A 20,387-nucleotide genomic window follows, 5' to 3' on the forward strand; every position below is an offset into this window, starting at 1 on the left:
CTCACACCACAAATAGAACTTCCACATAATCTCCAGGCTGGTAATAGATTAAGACTGATGGATACTATTGAGGGCTGAAACCGGGAAAGGGGGGGTGGAATTTGGGAATCCAAAGGGTTTATAATTACAATATATTTCATTTCGATTTTGTTTGTTATTGGTATGTAAATTGGGAAATCCGTGGAAGGGAATTTTGGTCGACCTTAAAAAAAATGCTTCAAGAATAGGAACCGATGTATAAGATTGATGTTTAAATTTGGATAATGTAAAGTTGGTTTTTTTTCTTATAAAAAAGGAATTATACTAAATGAAAATAAGGTTATCAAAATACAAATTTAGAAGTTTAAAAGTCAAATGGTTTTCAGCGGTAATGTTTAAGTTAAAAGAAAAGAAAGGGCAAAAACTAAATGAAATTAAGGGAGAGGACTTGCTGAATAAATAATTGGAAATTGGAATACAGAAAGGGGAGGTAGGAGGAGATCAGCGAACTAAGGTATAAGAAAATAAGGGATTGAAATTATACTTGTTTTTTGTCTGTGTTTTGTTTGTGTGTATATATAATCTTTGAAAATCTCAATAAATATCTATTATAAAAAAAGAACTTCCACATAATCTCAGATGCAATGCTTTGCAGCAGAGCCAGTTCACACATACAGATGCCAGCATGAAGCATCCAGTCATCCAGTGCGGAGGGGTATATTGTTACAAAAGCCCGGTGCCTGCCCCTCTCTCGGCCAAGCAGTGGCAAGAGTGCATAGGACCACAGGCACACACACACAGGGTCTGTGTCCCTTTGGAGAATGGATGATTAATTAATCAAAATCCTAATGTTTATTAATTTTACCTACACCTATAATACCATGCACGCATGAATCAGACCCAAGAGTAGCAAAAAGTGTAGAGTAACCCAGGCATTTACATACATGATTAGACTGAGAAGGGAGGAAAAATATGTATAAAGCCTCTCTGACTGTTTACTATTTTGCAGCTGCAGTTCAGTTTTATATTGGCAAATTTAGGTTGCACAGTTAAAGTTGGTTTGATGCTCTTGGGCTCTTGCATATCAAGCCTGCTTGCAAAAGAAAAAGAAAACCATGGCATTTTTTGCGTCAAGAAAAGTGATCGGACAGTACACCAGCATGTGTGAGATAAAAATGATGTTGAGCAATGTTCTATAGCCTCTGTGCAAGCAAATCACAATGAATGTTCAGTGAACAATGACATAACCTCTGTGCAGGTTCTCTCCTTCTCCCTCCCTCTCTCTCTCATTTTCTCATTGATTGCTTCACATGTTCCAGGAATAAACAATAAGTCAACAAATCTAGTGATGTTGAGGGATCATTTAGCACAGGCAATTCTTGTCAAGTCTTAGGCTGGCCCAGCAATAGGAGCCCAGAGTTCATCTTAACTAAAATGTGTTTCTTCCCTGAGCATCAACAGTAGGGTGCTCCGTAGCCCTCCATGCTCATTGCTCATGGCACATGACAATCTGGATTTATTTTTAAGCCATCTTCTTTGCCTGGGCAAGGGTCAGTCTGAATGTTCCTTCCCTGAAGCTTATGGCTGAGAACATGTATAACTCTTACATACCTTCCAGCCTTGTGTTATTAGATGGCTGGTTGTGGGCATCAGTTCATAATTCCAATTGCGTAATGATGCTGTCTAATTAAGTGCAATTTCAAAAAGAAAACGCTTCCTCAGAGAGTTTGGCGTAGTTTGCTCAAGGTGGTTTAAACAAAAAAAACTTTGCCCACCAATATGCTTTTTCAAAGCATGCTTAGATTATTGATTATTCCCTCTTCACTGTGGGCTGCATCTTCTTTTAGTGCTCATGCTGCGGAGAACCTCAAAGGACCACTTGCCGTGCACAGTAGGCCACATTTGTTTCTTTGAAATGTGGTAGGTATGACAGGAGACACAGTGAAAATAGTACCCAAATTCACTGACTGTGGTTGTTACTCAGCATTATTGGCCACAAAGTTGTCACATTTACATCCTAGATGTGGTTCACGCACGCATGCATAATGCTCAACGACTGCAGCATCTTTGAGGCACGACATGTGAGATTGGGAGAGGCTGTGGCTCAGTGGCAGAGCATGCATTTCACATAAAGGCAATCCCTACCATCTCCAGTTAAAAGGGTCTCAGAGAGCTGGGCTGGGGAGGACATGTACTTGAGATTTGGAAAACTTCTGATAGCCAAGGGTTAGATAGACAAGAGATCTAGCTTAGCATAAAGCAGCTTCATCTCTGTTGCTTCCCAGCATGTGCAAGAAAGAAGAAGGCTGTACCCCATGTAGTCAGTGGCATAGCATGGGATGCCAGTACCCGGGGCTACACGAAGGGGATGGGTGGCTGGGGAGGAGGGAAGTGGAAAGAGTATGCAAGCGCATTCACCCAGGAGATTGGAGCCACAGAGATTAAAAAAGAAGAGTCATTCCGTTGTTGGGAGAGGTCACTTCCTAGTTTGCATGGAGAAACCATATTGAGGCAGCACTGGGTGTTGAAATTTTGTGTCCCTGACGCAGCTGGCGTTGTGGGTTAAACCACGGAGCCTAGGACTTGCTGATCAGAATGTCAGCGGTTTGAATCCCTGTGACGGGGTGAGATCCCATTGCTCGGTCCCTGCTCTTGCCAACCTAGCAGTTCAAAAGCACGTCAAAGTGCAAGTAGATAAATAGGTACCACTCCAGTGGGAAGGTAAACGGTGTTTCCATGCGCTGCTCTGGTTCGCCAGAAGTGGCTTAGTCATGCTGGCCACATGACCCGGAAGCTGCACGCCGGCTCCCTCAGCCAATAAAGCGAGATGAGCGCCGCACCCCCAGAGTCGACCACAACTGGACCTAATGGTCAGGAGTCCATTTACCTTTACCTTAACAATTTTGCACTCAGGGCAACTAACCGTGTGGCTCCCCCTACTACACCACTGCATGTAGCCCAGCCACAAAAAGGCTCAGTGCTTTACTTCATTTATTTGTTGCATTTTTATACCACCTTTTCCACTCAGGAGCTCAAGATCGTGTAGATGGTTCTCCACTCCCCATTGTGGCATGGGTGAGGTGGAGAAAAAGTGACCATCCTAGGGTCACCCAGTTAACTTCATGGCTGAGCGGGGAGCTGAACCCTGGTCTTCCAGATGCACACACGTTCACATGGAGATACAGTCACTAGAATATGAAGTTTGATAGATGCCATATTGTGCTTAGATGTTCAGGCTTAGTGAATAATTTGAAGTATGAAAGGATACAGTGGATGGCTTAGGCAAGTCACGTTCTCCTTGAAGGGTCCCCAGTGGGTGATGTCTAATGCAAGGCACCATCACAGAAATACATCTTATGAGCTGTGTACATAATGTGTGCCTTTATATGGCTGTATGCAGTGCTTTTTTTCTTTAAAAAATGTTTAGGGGTACTCTCATTTTCCTACTCATATTGAAATACTGCCCCTCAATGAGGCCAAACTTAGATTCACAAAATGTTTAGGGGTATGTGTACCCCTGTGTACCCCCAGAAAAAAGCACTGGCTGTATATAATCATGGTTTGAGAATTCAGGAGGTTCAGATATTATATAGGCGGGTTTTGTGAGCATGTGAAAGTTTCAGTCAGTCTAACAGAAATTCATTCAGTGCTATAATGCTGCAAGCATGTTCCTGGGTTATGCTGAATGGCTCCATCGCTTGATGCACAGTAAGACCCAGAATAAGGGCCAAAGGCTACTCTAGGCCCCTGTTATTTTGTGTCTCCCAGCTTGGATGAGGACCGAAAGAAGCACATCTTCAATCCAAATGTGGAAAGAGAAAATATAATTAATATGGATTTGGAGGGATGCCAGAGTAAGTTGCCAAGAGGCTTCTGTTGTTCGTAAGATGTAGGGAGTTGAATGGATACTGATCAGGGGCCAGTGATGTGTGCTTTCTTCCCATGTGCTCCACGTATACATTTATAAACAAACAGCTATTACAAAAGGCACAAAAATATCCAGTACTGACCCTAGTCGGGCTGCTCTTGGAACAGGAATCAGGGTTAAAGCAATGCTTCAAAACAGGATTGCATAGATTACAATTAATCTCAGGTCAAAAAAAAAGCGAAGCTCACCTGGGTGGGGACTTGAACTGAAGCAGTGGCAATGATTAGGCAATCAATCCAAACATTGGGAACTGTGCTGCAGCACAGTTTGAAGGAGAACAAAGTGAAGGGGGAAGCGGGAGCTGAGACCACTGGGAGGGGCTGCAAGACAGCTCACAGGAAGCAGGCTGAAGGTTGACTGCAGAAGGTTCAACACTGAAGGTTCTTCAGACATAGAAAATTTCTATAAGCCAATCAGAATTCCAGGCTGGGGACCAGTGAGAGCCTGAGAAATGCCTGCAGGGGTGTTGAAGGGCAAGGAGAGACTGTTGCTTGCCAGCTCTCCTGAAATGACTGAGAGGCTGAACCATCTGTTCTTAGACCTTAAGGACCCAAATGCTGATCCCCTACATGACAAAAACCACCTGATAGCTAAGAAGATAATTGTGTGCTTTACTACTGCTTTGCAACTTTAATTTAGCATCAGTGATGGTACTAAATGCACATCCCACAGAAACGACATGATCACAGCCTAGGAGACTGAGAGTACTGTACATGCTGAAGTTTGCAAGTCTGGGAGAAATATCAGGTAGCGGGGAGGGTGGGAGGCTTAAAGGGTGGTGAAGGGGCAACTGAGAACAGGCTAAGGTGGACCAGAATGAGCTTCTTTGGCACAATGGGACTTGGAAGAGGCAGCTTGGTGACCAGAGCAGGGCGGGGGGGGGGGGCTTTCCAAGTGCCATGAGCAGCATGTCAGAAATTAGAGAGGTCGATGGCAGAAGGGAGAGAGGAGACACATTTAACATTCAGCCACTAAAAGCTTGATGTTGACATGAAATCACTGCAAAAAAAGTAGGCACATTACTCCATTTTAGACTCACCTTAACGTTTGTCTTCAGCTTAGGTTTGCAGTGAAAATCCCCCTGGGATATGTATGAATTCAACACAAGTTTTTGGGCTCATGGGGCTCACCACCAATCCCCTTCTGGGGTTTCTTCCTGACATAGCATACCAGAGGACTGAACTTCCATGGAATGGTAAATAGGAACTTCATTGGTTTTTAAAACAAACCCAGAAAATGGCACTATGGAGATCATAAAGCAAATTCCTCTTGGTAGCTCAGTGATCAATAAACAAGTAAGCCCCACCTCCCTAAATCTTTTTTATTATTCTGGAGTTATCAGAGATGGCTGTATCTTTTCTTTTGGGGGGGGTGGAATTATTTGGTGGAGGCGAGGAAGAGACTGGTGCTGAAACAATCCCTAGGTGAGCAGAAATGATAGAATAATGGTGTCTGTTAAGAGCTTCATATCATCATCACTTCTCCAGGTGTGCAGATTTTAGCTACTACACCGGGCCCCATTCATCTTCATGCATCTGTCTAACAGCAGGCAGTCAAAGGATGGAACTGAGTTAAAGACAAGTGCAGTGTGGCCTTAAGTGGATTGGATATAACTGACCTTTGGGATTTCAAAATTACAGCCTGACCATGTCTTATAATACAGATGCTGGAGTCATCCGCTAAAACTAAGGTTTTCGTTCTGTTTTCGAAAAGCACATGCCGGTTCTACGGAACTGAATTGCCACAGGATATTGTGTTAATACAAATGACCGTCCTAACTGGATTAATTCTGACGCACCAAGTGAAACCTTCCTTTGCAGAAATTGCATATCTTGCACCATCACATGCCGGAGGTAAATGATACATCTTCCTAGCATGTGATACATCCATTCAGCTGACCCCATAAGGAGAAAGAATGCTGAGCAAAACTGACTCACACATTGCCAAAAAAAAAAGCATATGTTGAATGTTCTCCTGTGTAGGAATTGGCATGAAACCCACACGCATATCATTTCTTGAACATTGAAAAGGGGTGATGATAGCATGCACAGGAAACAGTAGCCAGTCTCAGTTTCTCACATCCACATGCAGCTTGGGAAGTGGATGATCATCAGATGTGACAGCCTGCACATGTTAAATCCCACTAGGAAGTACCATCTGTGTCAGAATTTTGTAACTGACTCTGAGAGGCAACGTTTCATTTCGTTTTGTTTCACAGTCTTCTGTACCATTTCTTTGTTCTCATTTCCTTTGGATCTGATTAGTGGTGAATTCTGTGTGTGCATATTTCATCTAAACAGGACTGTGTTGCACAACTTGCTTGTTTGAGCTACCTGTCGTTATTTGGGGGCATTCTTTATCTGCCAGGCATCTTTTGCCCAATGTGGGGCTCGAACCCACAAACCTGAGATTAAGAGTCTCATGATCTACCAGCTCATACCACACCCTGCAAGTGGATGATACAGACTAATGCTTCAGACATTTTGAGGAATATAGGCAATTCAGTCATGGCAGACAATCGAGTCTGCAGAAAATGTTACGTGTGTGTCAGAGGCATAGTGGGCGGGAGAGGGCCATGGCTCCAGTAGCACATTTTTTTAGGTGACCCAACAGGTAAGGGGCCCTGGCAGCTGAGTCATGGCAGCAGGCAGATTGGTCTAGTTGGCAGGTGGGTGGAGGCAGCAGGCGAGGAGCCTGTTGAAGGTGAGCTCCATTCACCCTCCAAGCGTGCCCCCCTGGTGCGTGCCCCCAGCCCAGCTGCCCAGTCCACCAGGTGGGTGCAACACTTGCCCTGCCCCGGGTACTGGCTACCCACGCTACACCACTGGTGTGTGGAAGTCCCATTGAAATGAATGGAACCGAAGTAACCTCTTGATTAAAAAAAAAAATCTGAATTGTAGCCTGTGTTAAATGTTTGTAGACCAAGTTGATGTACTTTGAGGAAAGCATGTTAAACATTGCTGAAGTGCTACACAAGCATTGCACACAATTTCTGCACCTGCTTCTGATTGAAGGATGCACCCAAAAATTACATAAGGTTTAATGTGGATTAGCTAGTTCAGTTCCCTGCTCTATGGCAGGATATCCTTTCCATAATGCCAGATAATTCCCACAAGTGTAGTCTGTCCTATCTGTGAGGGTTCCTAACCATCTTATACCTTCCTATACTTTAAAGTAATTGAGTCGATTCTGTCCTCAGTGGACAGAAAGAAAGTGGACTCTTACTCCTTGGTTTCCTTCAGACATTCTGTAAATATTTGAAAACCGTCGGCATATTCTAGCTAAACTGTCTTCTCTCTAGACATTCGTTCTAATCCCTTTATGTTTAGGAGTTTCCTTTGGATCTTTTCTAGTTTGCTGTCATATTTCCTGAACTATGACACTAGGAACATTTCACCAGGTAATATGTTCAGGTACTTGAGCTGGACTTCAAATAAATAAATAAATAAATAAACAGGTATGATTTGGCATTGTGGCTTTCACTTGTTCCTCTGTAGGAAATCCTCGCAAGCACAAGGTGCTAAATTTGGTACTTTAAAGGGGTTACCGGTAATTTGCATGCAGCCTCTCCAAAGGAATTTCTCCTTTGAAAGCCAGACCCTTATTTGGGTTCAATAACAAACCTGTGAGATTGGCTCCTTCAGCACAGATGGTGATTTGCTTGAGTAAATTTGGTAAACTTCAAGGATCTGAACCTTAGCTTTCCTCATCCAGCCATAACACACTAACCACCACATCATCATGTTGTGTAATCCAAACAGTGTGTGTTCTTTATAACTAAATGTGGGAAACATAGGATTATTTTCCTTGCAGGGGACTAATTCTTGTTCAGTCAACTAGGATACACATGCTCAGACTATCCTTTCATTCAGTTAAAAATCTAGGATAAAACAGAATAACCAACTGTCCCAAACCAGCCCAGTTCCTACAGTTCCTTTTCTTAATTGCCATGTTCTCGTTCCTACCTGAGAAACTGTGTTGAGTGATTCTGCGGTGGCTGTTGTCTGCTGGAGTTGATGTTATGGAAGTCAGGGAGCTAAACCATAAGTGGAGACGAAACTACCAACAGGCAGAGCCAACTAATTCTCGTTTTGTTCCCATCCTCTTCCTTGCTGAGATCTACCAGGGCAGCACTGAAATTAAGGAGGAGGAATCTGACAGACAGTGCCACTCTTGGACTGGCTGTAAGGTTTTGGGGGGTGACTCTTTGCCCAAATGGACCAGCCCCCACTGGTGTGATTCAGAAGCTTCCCACATTCCCAGTGGTACTTGCCCACCACAAGGTATCTTCTCTACCTTTTGGGATCTTATTAAATCTTAAGAGTTAGAGAGGACCTCAAAAGTCATCTAATCAAACCGCTGCTAATGCAGGAAACCCACCTGACAGGTAGCCATCCATTGTTTTCTTTAATTTAGTAATAATAATAATAATTTAAAATGTTATATCCTGCCCAGATTGCTGAGTTTCCCCAGCCACTCTGGGTGGCTTACAACATATATATATAAAAACACAACTAAACACCAAACATTTAAAAACAAAATATCCTATATGAGCAACAAACAAACCAATAAATCAATAGAAACCAATAATAACAACAAAAATTAACAATAATAAAGAGTTTACAGTTATACCCAAATTAAAATAACCACCAACCCCAACTAAACCTTTAACCAACATCAACCCGAGAAAAACAAAACAGAGGAACCATTTAAAACATTTAAAAACATTTTAGCCAGTTGCCCCAACCCAAGAGTGCATGCATGAGAATCAGAAGGTTGGCGGTTCGAATCCCTGCAACAGTGAGCTCCCATTGCTCTGTTCCAGCTCCTGCCAACCTTGCAGTTCAAAAGTACGCCAGTGCAAGTAGATGAATAGGTACAGCGGTGGTGGGAAGGTAAATGGAGTTTCCGTGTGCTCTGGTTTCTGCCATGTTCCATTGCACCAGAAGCGGTTGTCATACTGGCCACATGAGCTGGAAAGCTGTTTGTGGACAAACACCCGCTCCCGTGGCCTAAAAGTGAGATGAACGCTGCAACCTCATAGTCACCTTTGACTGCACTTAACCATCCAGGGGTCCTTTATCTTTCCCTACCTTGCATGAGAAAGTAATGTGGGGGATTTCTAGATCTGAATAACCTGACTTCTAGCTTTGATGATGCTGCGTCCTGATGGCACATGCTTTGGCGATCCTCTGATACATAACTGATGCATATATCATTCCCCCACTATGATATGCACCATCGATGTTATTTCCTTATGCTTTGAGAACATTACAAGTAGCGACAGAACATATCAATGCTGGTTAATGCACAAATGAGATTGTGTACAGAGGAGCAGGGATTGGAACAGATGGCCTTTGGATCCCTTCTCAGTTTGATGAATCTGTGATCCAGGGAGCCTTTGTAGAGTCATAGACATCCTCTCCCCTGACTTTTTTTGGCATGAGCACAGCAACAAACCTTTTCATTAAAAGCTCAGCCTTACACTGTGGGAATTGGGAATTAGGGGCTAGGTTGTAGCTCTAACCGATAACCTATAGCTGAATAAACACGGTGGAACCAGGAGACCATGTGCCCCAGCTTCCTGTTGGCAGAGGTACACACAAGTTATTTGAACTGCTGCGTCTAGCACAGACACCCTCCCTTCTTTTGCTATGTCATAATCACTTTGATAAATTTCAGTGTTCAGATCGAGTGACCCACCTGCTTGCATCGGAGATCTCTTTTGGTCATTCACACTGGAGTCAATCCTAAAAAGCAGGTCCCGCACAAATCAATGTATATTTGAGGGAAACCGTAAGTTCATCCTTTTACATACGTAAATGTTATATAGTTCTGTAATCTTAATTATATTTTATGGCCATATTGTTATTTTTGTTTTCCTCTGCCTTTTAAAATGTTTTTTTTTTTATGTATTCTTTTTCTCTCTCTTTTTACTTTAACTCTCTGTAACATTCTTAATTAAATAATTAACATTCTTTTATATATATGGGGGGAGTTGAAAAGGGAAGTTTTGGCTCCTCCAGCATTTTGTCCATCTGAGAGGCAATAGGTGCTGTCCCTTGCTCCTCTCCTCCTTCGATATGACTTCAGCACCCCAAGCCTTTCCTGATATATGAAGCATTGTGTGTGGGGAGCGTGGCAAACCAGGTGGACAAATTGTGATGGAAGAGTGCGTTTTTTAAAAAACAAAACCAAAACCACAGCAGACTTTATCAACAGCTTCCCCCATCAGCCCTCTTGAATTTGTGCCCAGCATATATACCTACGAATCCCCAGACACTGCCCCAGTGTACTTAGCACCAGGCAGAGATGGCAGGTCCTCCCGCCGCTGCACATGTGGGCGCCCCCACCCCCCAGCTCCTTCGGTAATAGCTGGCCTGCTTAGCAAGCGGAACTCACCGCCACCCCCCGGCACATGGTGGGGCTTGCCCGAGCCTCTCTCCATTCTGCCCAGTTTGGCCCGACATGGGCGAAGGCGGGGGGGGGAGATCCGGCCCACCTGCTCCCCCCCACCACCACCGTGCAGCTCGGCTTCCCCTGCCGCTGCGCCCATCGCCGGTGCCGTCGGGCCTGCTGCCCTAACTCCCAAGAACTTCTCCGAAGTAAGTTTCTCTTCTCGCGGGGGGGGGGGGGAGGGAGAGAGAGAGAGAGAGAGATAAGAGACGGAAAGAGAGAGAGAGAGAGAGACCCTTGCCACCTTCCGGAGGTCTCCCAACTTTTCTTCCCGCCAACTTTGCTTGGGGGCTGCGGCCCGGCCCCTGGGTTAGGGACCCTGGGTTAGGGAGCGGGGCTGCGTGGGAGGCGGGCAGGCGGGGGCGCGGAGTTTTGCCACGCTCCCTAAGCGTTCTGCTGAGAGTCATCAATTATGCAAGGGAACGGCGCGCTGCACTGGGGGGAAGGCAGGGGAGGCAGCGCACCAAGATGGCGACAACCGCAGTTTCTCCTGCAGCCTCCCCACCTCTGCAGTCCAGCAACGCCTTGCAGGAGTCGCGCTAGCGCCGAAGCCACAGTAAGTTGCACCGCCAGCCCGGGGGGGCACTCCAGCGTGATCGCAGGGACAGGGGGGTGGGCGGTGGGGGGACGGGGACCCGCGGGAATCCCACCCCCCAACAGATCTTCCTCCCCTTGGTTGGGATTTGAATTTTTTTTTAAAAAAAAAGCAAAAATAAAAAACCTGAACCTGCCTCTTCTCTCCCTCCCTCCTTCATTCCCCCCACCCCACCCCACCGCCCTCCACTTCCAGGCAGGGGCTTTGCCGCAGAGCGATTTCCCCGGAGCAGGGGCCGGCGCTTCTCTTCCAACCCCGCCTAAACAGACGCACACACTTTCCCACCTCCCCACTCTTGGGGGAAGAAGTGTGGGGAAGGGGGCTCATGGGCCCGAGCCTTGATGGCCCCAAGTCCAACAGTGGGAGATCGTTCTCTCTCTCCCCCCACCCCCCAGCCTTTTCAAGCAGTTCCCCAGATCGCGGGGGTGGGGGAATGCTTCCTAGTGCTATTCCTTGCCCATCACCCCCTCCCCGCGCCGTATAGCAGGCTTTCCCCCGTTTTCTTGCCCCCACCCCGGATTTCAGAGCGGTGCTGCTCTTGCTCCCCACTTGGGAAGCCCTCCAAAGAACGGGCTCCTCCTGGGTACTTGGAGGCTGGGTGGAGGGTCTGCTGCGCCCCCCTCGCCCTGCGCTCTCCTCTGCAGGGCTGCTGGCCAACTCCTACCTTTCCCCAGCCGAGGGAAGCCGATCCTTGCCTCCCCCCGCCTCCCCCATAGCCCAGCAGCAACCTCTCGAGCGTCTTTTTTTTTTTTCCTGCATTGGGAGAAGGAGCGCGGCGCCGACTTTCCGCTGCTGCAGGCAAGGCAAGGCAGGCCAGCAACTGGGGCGAGAGGCAGAGAGAGAGGTGAAGGTGGTGGCGGCGGTGGCGGTGAGGGGGCTGGTGGAACTGGTGCATTTTCTCTCTCCCCCCTCCCCCGTTCCAATCTCCTTTCCTATCCTTTAGCAGGCCACCTTTTTCTTGGCAAGGCTCCCTCATCCTTGAATCCGGGCCCTCTAGTCTGTATTGGCCTTCGCACGGGGCTCATTTCAGCCCCAGACTGAAAAACAAATAACCCCAAAGCCCTCCCTCCCTCCCAAATCCTCCGCAAAACTCCGGGTCTAGAGCCTCCTTCACCCCTCCCCCCCCCCATGCTCCCAGTCTCGATCTCTTCCCCCCGATCTTTTTTTTCTTCGTCGTCCCAGGGAGGGAGGAGAGGAACAGAGAACGAGGCTGCCTCCCATTAGGGGACTAACTTAGAGCTGTCATTATACACCCCCACACTTCTCTCCCTCCCCTCCCCCCCCCAACGCATTCCCAGTGGACGAAGTGAAAGGACGGCAAGTTTTATCCTGAGTTTGGAGGAGGAGGAGCAGGGGGTTGTCTTATTTGGAAATCTCCTTGGCTGGAGCCGGGGTGAGGGAGATGCTCTCTCTTCCCCCACCCCTACCCCCGCCCCGCCGCCTCGCTGTGCCTCTTGTGTCCACTCAGCCGATGTGGGGAGGACATAGGGGGCGTGGAGGACTCGAGGAAGTTGGAAAGGCCGGTGGGGGAGAGAGAGGATCCACGTTGCTGGAGATCAAAGGTACATCGGTTTTGTTTTATTGTGTTGCAAAGGGCTGGGCGGGGGGGGGGGTGCTGAGAAGGAGCGCAGGCGGCGCAGCCCTTCTGGATGGGGGCAGAGACTGCAGGAGTCAGAGATCGCCCGCCTGCCTTCCCCATCTACATCTGCTCAGCGTGTTGCAAGAGCCCAGGGTGATGGGTACGGATACATCTGACTTTCTTAGGTGGGATAGGGAGGTGTGGGGCGCGGGGGTTGGGGGTGGACGGCCTGGAGATGTGGCCGCTTCGCGCTCTCGTCTCTTCCGCGCCGACTCCTAGGGAAGCGCTGCTTGCCTTCTTGTCACACTGCAGCGTTCTCCGCCGCCGTGCGAACTCATGACCCTGGCGTCCTGCGCTCCATCGGAGACACCTTACCGGCTGTGGGGATGGGAGGCGGAGAGGGAGGAGTTACAGCGGCTTCCCCAAAAGACTTTCCTTTTGAATGGGGTTGTGGGTGGGGGGGGGGAGGTGATTAGCTTTCGCTCTCTGCTGTCGCCGGCGTCTCCCCGTCATTGGAGGGGGGGAATGCTTGTCTACTGTGTTTTACAGGGAAAGGGTTAAATCGAGGAGCGGTGGAAGAAAAGGAATGTTATTTAGGGTGTTTTATTTTTGAGATCTTCTCCCGGCCCCCATAAATTGATCACCTCCTTCGGTATCCGCTTTTGCTTGAGGTTTTTATTCCTCTCCCCCCACCCCCACCCGCTCTGTCTTTCTGCGGCGTTGGACTAAAGGGGAGAGCGGTTTAGGAACGTGGTGCTGAAACGGACAGCTCCCTGGACTCCGACGGGAAGGCGAAGAGATCTTCGTTACAAAGCGCGCAGATTTTTTACAGGACAGGTTTTCTTGCGGGGGGGTTATAGTTCGTTTTTTTTTTGTTTTTGTCTTTAATGGACTGTGTGTTTTCTCTGTGTCGCTTGGGCCTATCCATTAGGACCTCACGACAATCATCTAGGCTTTTGCTGGTGGTGGCGATGAGGGAAGAGAAGCAATTCCTCTTAAGGAAGCCAGGCTTTATTTATTTATTTATTTATTTAGTAACGTGGTTGAGTGCAGTTGCTTTTGAAAAGCATCCTCAAAGCGACCCCAGTGTCTTTATCAAATGAAAGAATTTCAAGGCTGTTTGATTCTGGCGTGGAGGTAGCAAAAGGAAACACCCGCATGTCCATAGGAATCTCCCCCCCCCCCCTTTGTAAAAGACGGTTGCATGATTACATCACAGAAGAAACATAATGAAGCCCAGTAAGCCCAGTAGAGATGAAAGGTGAGGACTTGAAAAACGGTTTCAAAAGCCACGGGCCCATTGGGTGCCCTGCTGGAGCAAGTACTGTAACTCTCTCTCTCTCTCTGCCTCAAGACTCCATCTGCAAAATGGAAATGATTCAATAACCCATTTCGCAAAATTACTGTAAGGGCCAGTGAGATATGAAATCACAGTGCAAAGCTAAGATTCCATATAAAGTATTAATAATAAATGGAAATTACAGATACCTTTGTTATAGATGTGCAATATGCCTTGTGGGTGCCTCTTGAATATGCCTCCTTGTAGCAGTGACTTTGTATGGTGAGTTGTGCTGTGTTTCCTGGTTTGCCGCGTGGCTCAGGCCCCACTGTATAGTTTCTCTCCGTGTCGCTGCAAGCTGCCACCCCAGGAAATTGCAGTGGCAGCACAATTTCAGCCCCAGTCAGGGCTGAATTATGTAGTGAGCAACCAGCATCACCTGGTTTGCTGCGTGGAGTTAACTGCCACACAGAATAGCCTCCGTAGTCCTATCACATTGAGAAATGCTCATTGGAGTGCGTTAAGCATCTAGAAAAATGAACTGTTTCTGTCATGGAGTAGATGCATTCAGCACCTTGTTATAGCCCCAGAGATATAATGACCCTTCATCATTGTCATACTGAAGAGCCATCACCAGTATACTTCATGACAAACAGACATCTGGGCATCTGATCTGTCCAGCTGGAAGTCAACAGCTGTCATGTGGTGCTAGCCAGATGATTTCCTCTTTCATCCTAAACCTTTAAAATGATATCTTAGCCTTGTGTTGTCTGTTGGTCCATGCTGCTTGGGTGCACCAGACTGGTGTTTGATCCCTCTAGACAATGTCAACATAGTTAATTAGTTTTCTAATTATTTGAAAAGTTATTTGTAGTTCATATTGAATAGGTTTTAGGGTGGAATGTGTAGCCAATGGCCCAATCTTTTGTAACTAGATATCACTACAGGTTTACACCTATCATTTTGTGTTACTGCAGCACACTTCAGGGAGTGGCAAATTTATTTCAAGGACTTAATATTTCCAATGCTCTCCAATGGGTTAACATGTCAAGGAGATGGTTAGTAGCACGTGTTTGCAGGATGCTGACATTCTCTTACATGTTGATGTTTGACTGTGTGGGGTTAATGCAAACCTCACATGATAATGAAATCCTTGTTTGGTCTGCCCTCAGACTTTAAAACCCATTCTTTTAAGCCAGTTCCTTAGAGTCGGATTTCCACATTGAATGATATAATATATGGATATATTTAGTCAGTAAGAATCTCCCAGCTGAAATCACTGGTAATGTCAGCTGGTAAGTTTCTTCCAGTTACTGCCAGATGAAATCCACTGGCTTGTGTTTGACTAATTTTTTTTCTTTCAGAACGAATTTATTTCTGATTGGAAATGATGATAAATTGGTTCCTCTTCTCTTAGGCAGCTTTGTCAATGGTTAATCATCATTGTAAATAGAACTGGATTTCAGTTGCTTGGAAGTAGGTAGTGTGATTTGGTGTAGCTAAGAATTTGGCTTACAAACATGTTCTGTTTTCATTCCAATTTAGAGGAAAAGGATGCTTTCAGTGAGATGTGTAACTCCTCCATAGTGTGCCCAAAAGCACCTGGAGAAGCTATGTTTTGTGGAATTGGCCAACTTTCTACCCCCATGATCTGATTTGCTTTAATATATTGTTTTCTATAACGTGGTACTAATATATATTGGTTTTCCCCAGTTACTTTAAAGTTGCAATCATCCATTAATTAACCAGGCTCATTTTAACAGTACACAATCCATGCCAGTCATGCAATTTCCATTCGTTATTGATTACCTTCCTGTTACACTCCCTGACCATTGAAATATATTGAATACACTGGAATAAACGTATCCAGTAGTTTGCTCAGAGGAGTTTTGCAAGGTAAGGAGTGAGGTTAATGACACTGTGATAAATGGCATTTCTGAACCATAGAACTACCAAAGACAGGGTCATCATTAAGCCCTGCCTCAAGGCAGGATCCCACCGATGTAGATTAAGCCACATGATCCCAAACTCATTGTGACACAAGCAGAAAGCAATTTTGAACAGATGCCTTCGAAACATACAGTTTCAACTTACTCTAGCATTAGAAAATAAGTTGCATAATACAAAAACATGATAAAACAAGACAAAAGTTGAGGCCACTAGCTAATCTGAATCATGAAGGATTTTTTCTTATGTCCAAATAGCCATGAACATAAATTGGCATTCAGATGATGGTAGGGATGATGACAGTGGTCTTGGGTGGTCTGATGGGGTTCAGGTGTTTTAGTGTCAAGATAGAAAGTAAACTGTCTTTAAAATACTAGATTTAATATAATCAAAGAGATTAACCTTGACCAGTTCCATTCCCCCCCCACACACACATTCACACCATATCACATGTCAGTGATTGTCCTCTTGTTCTTACTATTCCAAAGCCATTTCCTCCGTCTTGGTTCATTTTATCTGCTGAAACATTGAGCCTTATTCATAAGTGTTGGAATAAATGCCTCCTTCAGTACTTGTTTTCCACCTTACTGCTACAACCTGAGCTTCATGTTGATTCACCCATTTAACTGGGTTTCTGTCATGTTGTCTTCTGCTTTGATTATCAACCTCCTTGCTAGCCAGTTCTTCCTTCTCTTGGTTCAGAAGGCATAGGAAACTAGCCTAATCTGCACCCGATGTGCAGCTTGATGATCCCAACCCAGTTCTTAAAGTAAAAAATATGTCACACTTAAAGGTGTTTGGGCAAATACCTCTCAATAATGAAATAAGGTGTAAGTCTCTCTCACACTCTGACACATACATATATTTTTTTGAAACTTTGTGTATTGGTAAGAACTTCCTGAGTATAGTGGCTACTTAGCTAAAGATTAATATGTAGTACACTGAAAGTTTTTGTGTGTTTTGCATCTCTGGGGATGACAAGGCTACCCAGATCAAGAATAAGAACATAAGAGAACATCAGACCAGTGCTCTACCTAGTCCAGCATGCTGCTCTCACAGTGGCCCATGGGAAGCCTGTAAGCAGGATGTGACCACAATAGCGCTCTCACCTTCTGCAGTTTCCAGCAACTTATATTCAGAAGTACATTTTCTCTGACAGTGGAGATAATATGCTTTAGAATCTGTGCTAAGATGAGGCTTTCATAAGGGCATGTTATCTTACATTTGTTTCCTGTGGGATTCTAGTACCTTTCTCTAACCCACTGGTTCCCAATTAGCTAATTACTGAAGACCCCCTATTTTTCAAAAACCAAGCCAGGGACCCCCTACTTTTGAAAATGGTGATAACTCTATGGTAGTTACCTCTGCAAAGCAATTTTTGAACAAAATGTGGGACAGCCCCTAATAAGCAAAGGATTTAGGTATACTATATAAAAACAACAACACAAACCATAAAATTTGGGATATTATCATGCAAAAATGACAAAAAATTAGCTGGGGGGAGGGCAAGGGATGGGTTGTGGACCCCCTGGGTGCATTCTGCGGACCCCTAATTGGGAACCACTGGTCTAACCCTTACATGATACTGGCAGCAGGGTCAAGGGTTTGATGATCCAGTCTGCCATGCCTCATGGTTATGATTTTAAGGAAGCCGAGGGAAACTCATTTAGAGAGGAGATTATCTGTAAAGCAATTGGTATGTAGACCAGCCATCAACTGTTGCTGCCTCAGTGGCCCTTTGCGTGGACAGGCGGAGTCCCCAGATCCCGCGCGGTCTCCCCCCGTCATGTGGAATAACGACTCAAGACAACGTGCTGTGGGATTAAATTGGCCACAACTTCATTAAATTTCATATGTGGGTAGACCTTGGCTCAGGCATTGGGCCTTCTCCCTCCCCAGTCCCCAACCGGGGACCTAGGGAGCTTCAGGGTTATCCAGTGTGTGGGGGGGGCGGCTCTGGAGAACATATGTTCAAGCAGAGATAGCCGCCCCCGTTACACCGCCATCGCAGGGGAGACCAATGGCGACCTCTCGGCCTACGGTCAAAGCCTCCCCTCAGAAACCCCTTTAACGGGGAACTCTGGTATCGCTGCTGCAAAGAGGAAGATGGACAAAAGGATTCCACCCAAGACCTGATACTGCCAAAGTTGTGACATTTTGCTACGGGAAAGGTGAAATCTGCCAATGCAGGGAAATTCCTTTCCAGCCCTTTAACAGCGACCTTAACGTAGCAGCGCCCGCATACCTGTGAAGAAAAGTTAACCTGCAAAACCTGTGAAGAAAAGTTAACCTGCAAAATAAGACATTAACTGAGGGTGGGTAGGGTGGGAGAAGCTCTGGAGCCAAGTGAGGATTCCCAGGTAAGATCCTCCCTCTATTGTGTGGGCAGGTAATCCCTCCCCTACCTGGCCTGGTCTCCTTGGCAACGCTTCCCCCAGGTGGGATTGGACAACTGACTGGGGTAGGCAGAGACCTCCAGGTATCCCACCTGAGGGAAGGCAAAGCCAAGCCTATGCTGATGGAGCCGCTCCAGATCCAGGGGCTGCGCGCATCCACACAAAGGGCGCCCCCCGTTTTATGCGGGGAACGGTCATTAGCAGAAAAAACTGTCCTGGACCAGGACAGGAATGGGTAGAGGATACAGGTGCTCATTCACAGCATTCTTCTCATCCAAATAATGTAATGGACCACATACAAAATAAAGAAAAGTGCTAGGAATACACAACACTGCTATAGCAGCTTAAGCAACACTCTGTCTAGCCCAGTATCCAAGAATAAGGAGCAACCATTACCAAGTGTTTCAAAGGTTGTCTACAAGGAACAGGAGACAGTTTGGGTAACATCATACAGTGGTGCCCCGCAAGACGAATGCCTTGCAAGACGGAAAACTCGCTAGACGAAAGAGTTTTCCGTTTTGGAGGTGCTTTGCAAAACGAATTTCCTATGGGCTTGCTTCGCAAGATGACAATGTCTTGCGAGTTCCTGCTGGTTCCCCCCCCCTTTTCTAAGCCGCTAAGCCGCTTATCAGCTGATCCGATCAGCAGATAAGCCGCTAAAAGCCTCTAAAAGCCGCTAATAGCGCTAATCCGCTAATCCTTCAACGGGCTTGCTTCGCAAGACGAAAAAACCGCTAGGCGAAGAGAATCACAGAACGGATTCTTTTCGTCTTGCGAGGCACCACTGTATGTGCATTAAAGTATATTGTGGACTGTGTGCATGCACATGCCACAGTTCTCAAGAATCACAGCAAAAGTGTAGAATGGGAGACCGTGTTCAGAATCTAGCTTAATGACAGTGTCAGCTTTCACATCCTTAGGGTTTTGTTTTCGTTTTGTTTTATTTTAGAAGTTTATAGCCCCAAGGGGTATCAAGATGTTGTGGGCAAAGCCTGCTAAAATCTCAGAAGCCAGAGGGAGGGCTGAATAATTTTCCTGATAAAACTCAATGCTCTGCATAGATCCTTGTCTCTGCCCTGTGAGCAGTGGACCCAAACGAAAACAGTAATAATTTCAGAAAACTCTATGCAAAGTAAAAATAAATTATACTCATTTGCTCAAACTGCATAATATATAGATGCTTTTTCAAAGGTTGCCTTTAATAGGGATTTATTGAATGATTGAGGAGTACATTCAGCCCTGGTAAAGAATAATTTCCCTGAGGAAGAATAATTATATTGGACAATAATATGCGTTCATTCATTTTGAAAGAATTGTATGCCACTTTTTCTGCCATAATGGTATTCAAGGCTACCTAGCAAAGTTTCATTAAAAAACATCATAAACGAAAACGGCAACAAACAAGAGAGCATAGCAACAAATAAAAACACCACCACAAATTTACAAACTTCAGAAACCAATAGGTCGTGTCTGCAGTCCAGACTGAGCATGCAGCATGACTGAGACTAAAGCCAAACACCGCAGTAAATTAAGGATGCAGTTCTGTACCCACATATCTGGAAGTAAAGCCTTGTTGAACTCAATAGGATTTGCTTTTGAATAGAGAAGGAGGGGATTCTGCTGTAAGCTACCAAAATCAACCAACCAAAGCCCAAGTAAACGACAAGGTCTTATCCTGGTTCCTATCAGATAGTAAGAAAGGTGTGAGGTAGGTCTCTCTTGGGCACAAAGTCAGGGTGCTGCTACAGCAAAGGGCCTCTCCTTGGTAGTGACCAAATGGTCCCATCATACCCAATGAAGATGTGGCAGATTTACTTAGCTCTAGCTGAGGTTGATTCTGAAGGAGGGCAGGCCAGGCCAGTGATTCACCCAAAGACACAGCGAGCAGCCAAGGTGTTCTGAGTTCCCAGGAGCTGTGATTTAATTTCTTTCTTTCTTGCAGCATACTGGCATTTCTCTCAAGGCTCAACCCTGCACACCATTTCAGAATTGCTGCTTTAGGATGTGTATGTGCGCGTTATAACTACTTCTACAGTGGCTATATTGATTTTAGGGACAGCTGTGCACGCACAAAATGTGTCTCAGGGGACCAGTACAAATTCCAGGGTATGTGTGTGCCAGGTCTATTTCCTTCCCTGATTTGGCTTCGATTTAATTTATACTGGCTCGTGCTCTGAGCTACAGCTTTCACCCCATTTGCCATCTTAATACTCACGTATGTGTCTGGA

The 20,387-nt window shown here is 45.9% G+C and overlaps 2 protein-coding genes across 5 annotated transcripts in view; one reads left to right on the forward strand and one right to left on the reverse strand.

Moving 5' to 3' along the window:
- LOC308580216 (uncharacterized protein) overlaps positions 1-20,387 on the reverse strand; it is a 161,792-nt gene that overhangs the window by 115,041 nt on the left and 26,364 nt on the right. The gene's annotated exons all lie outside the window — the stretch shown is intronic.
- The window catches only part of SCN8A (sodium voltage-gated channel alpha subunit 8), a 107,382-nt gene continuing 97,781 nt past the window's right edge, over positions 10,787-20,387 (forward strand). For 2 of the 4 annotated variants that reach the window (XM_081181212.1, XM_081181215.1), the window contains exon 1: positions 10,787-10,919. The gene's annotated coding sequence lies outside the window, so the exon portion shown is untranslated. Of the gene's footprint in view, positions 10,920-12,374; positions 12,521-20,387 lie in introns of those variants that run through there. The other 2 variants (XM_081181214.1, XM_081181213.1) reach the window with 2 other exon arrangements.

This window comes from Podarcis bocagei (genome assembly GCF_964188305.1).
Source record: "Podarcis bocagei genome assembly, chromosome: 2".
NCBI classification, from domain to species: Eukaryota; Metazoa; Chordata; class Lepidosauria; order Squamata; family Lacertidae; genus Podarcis; species Podarcis bocagei.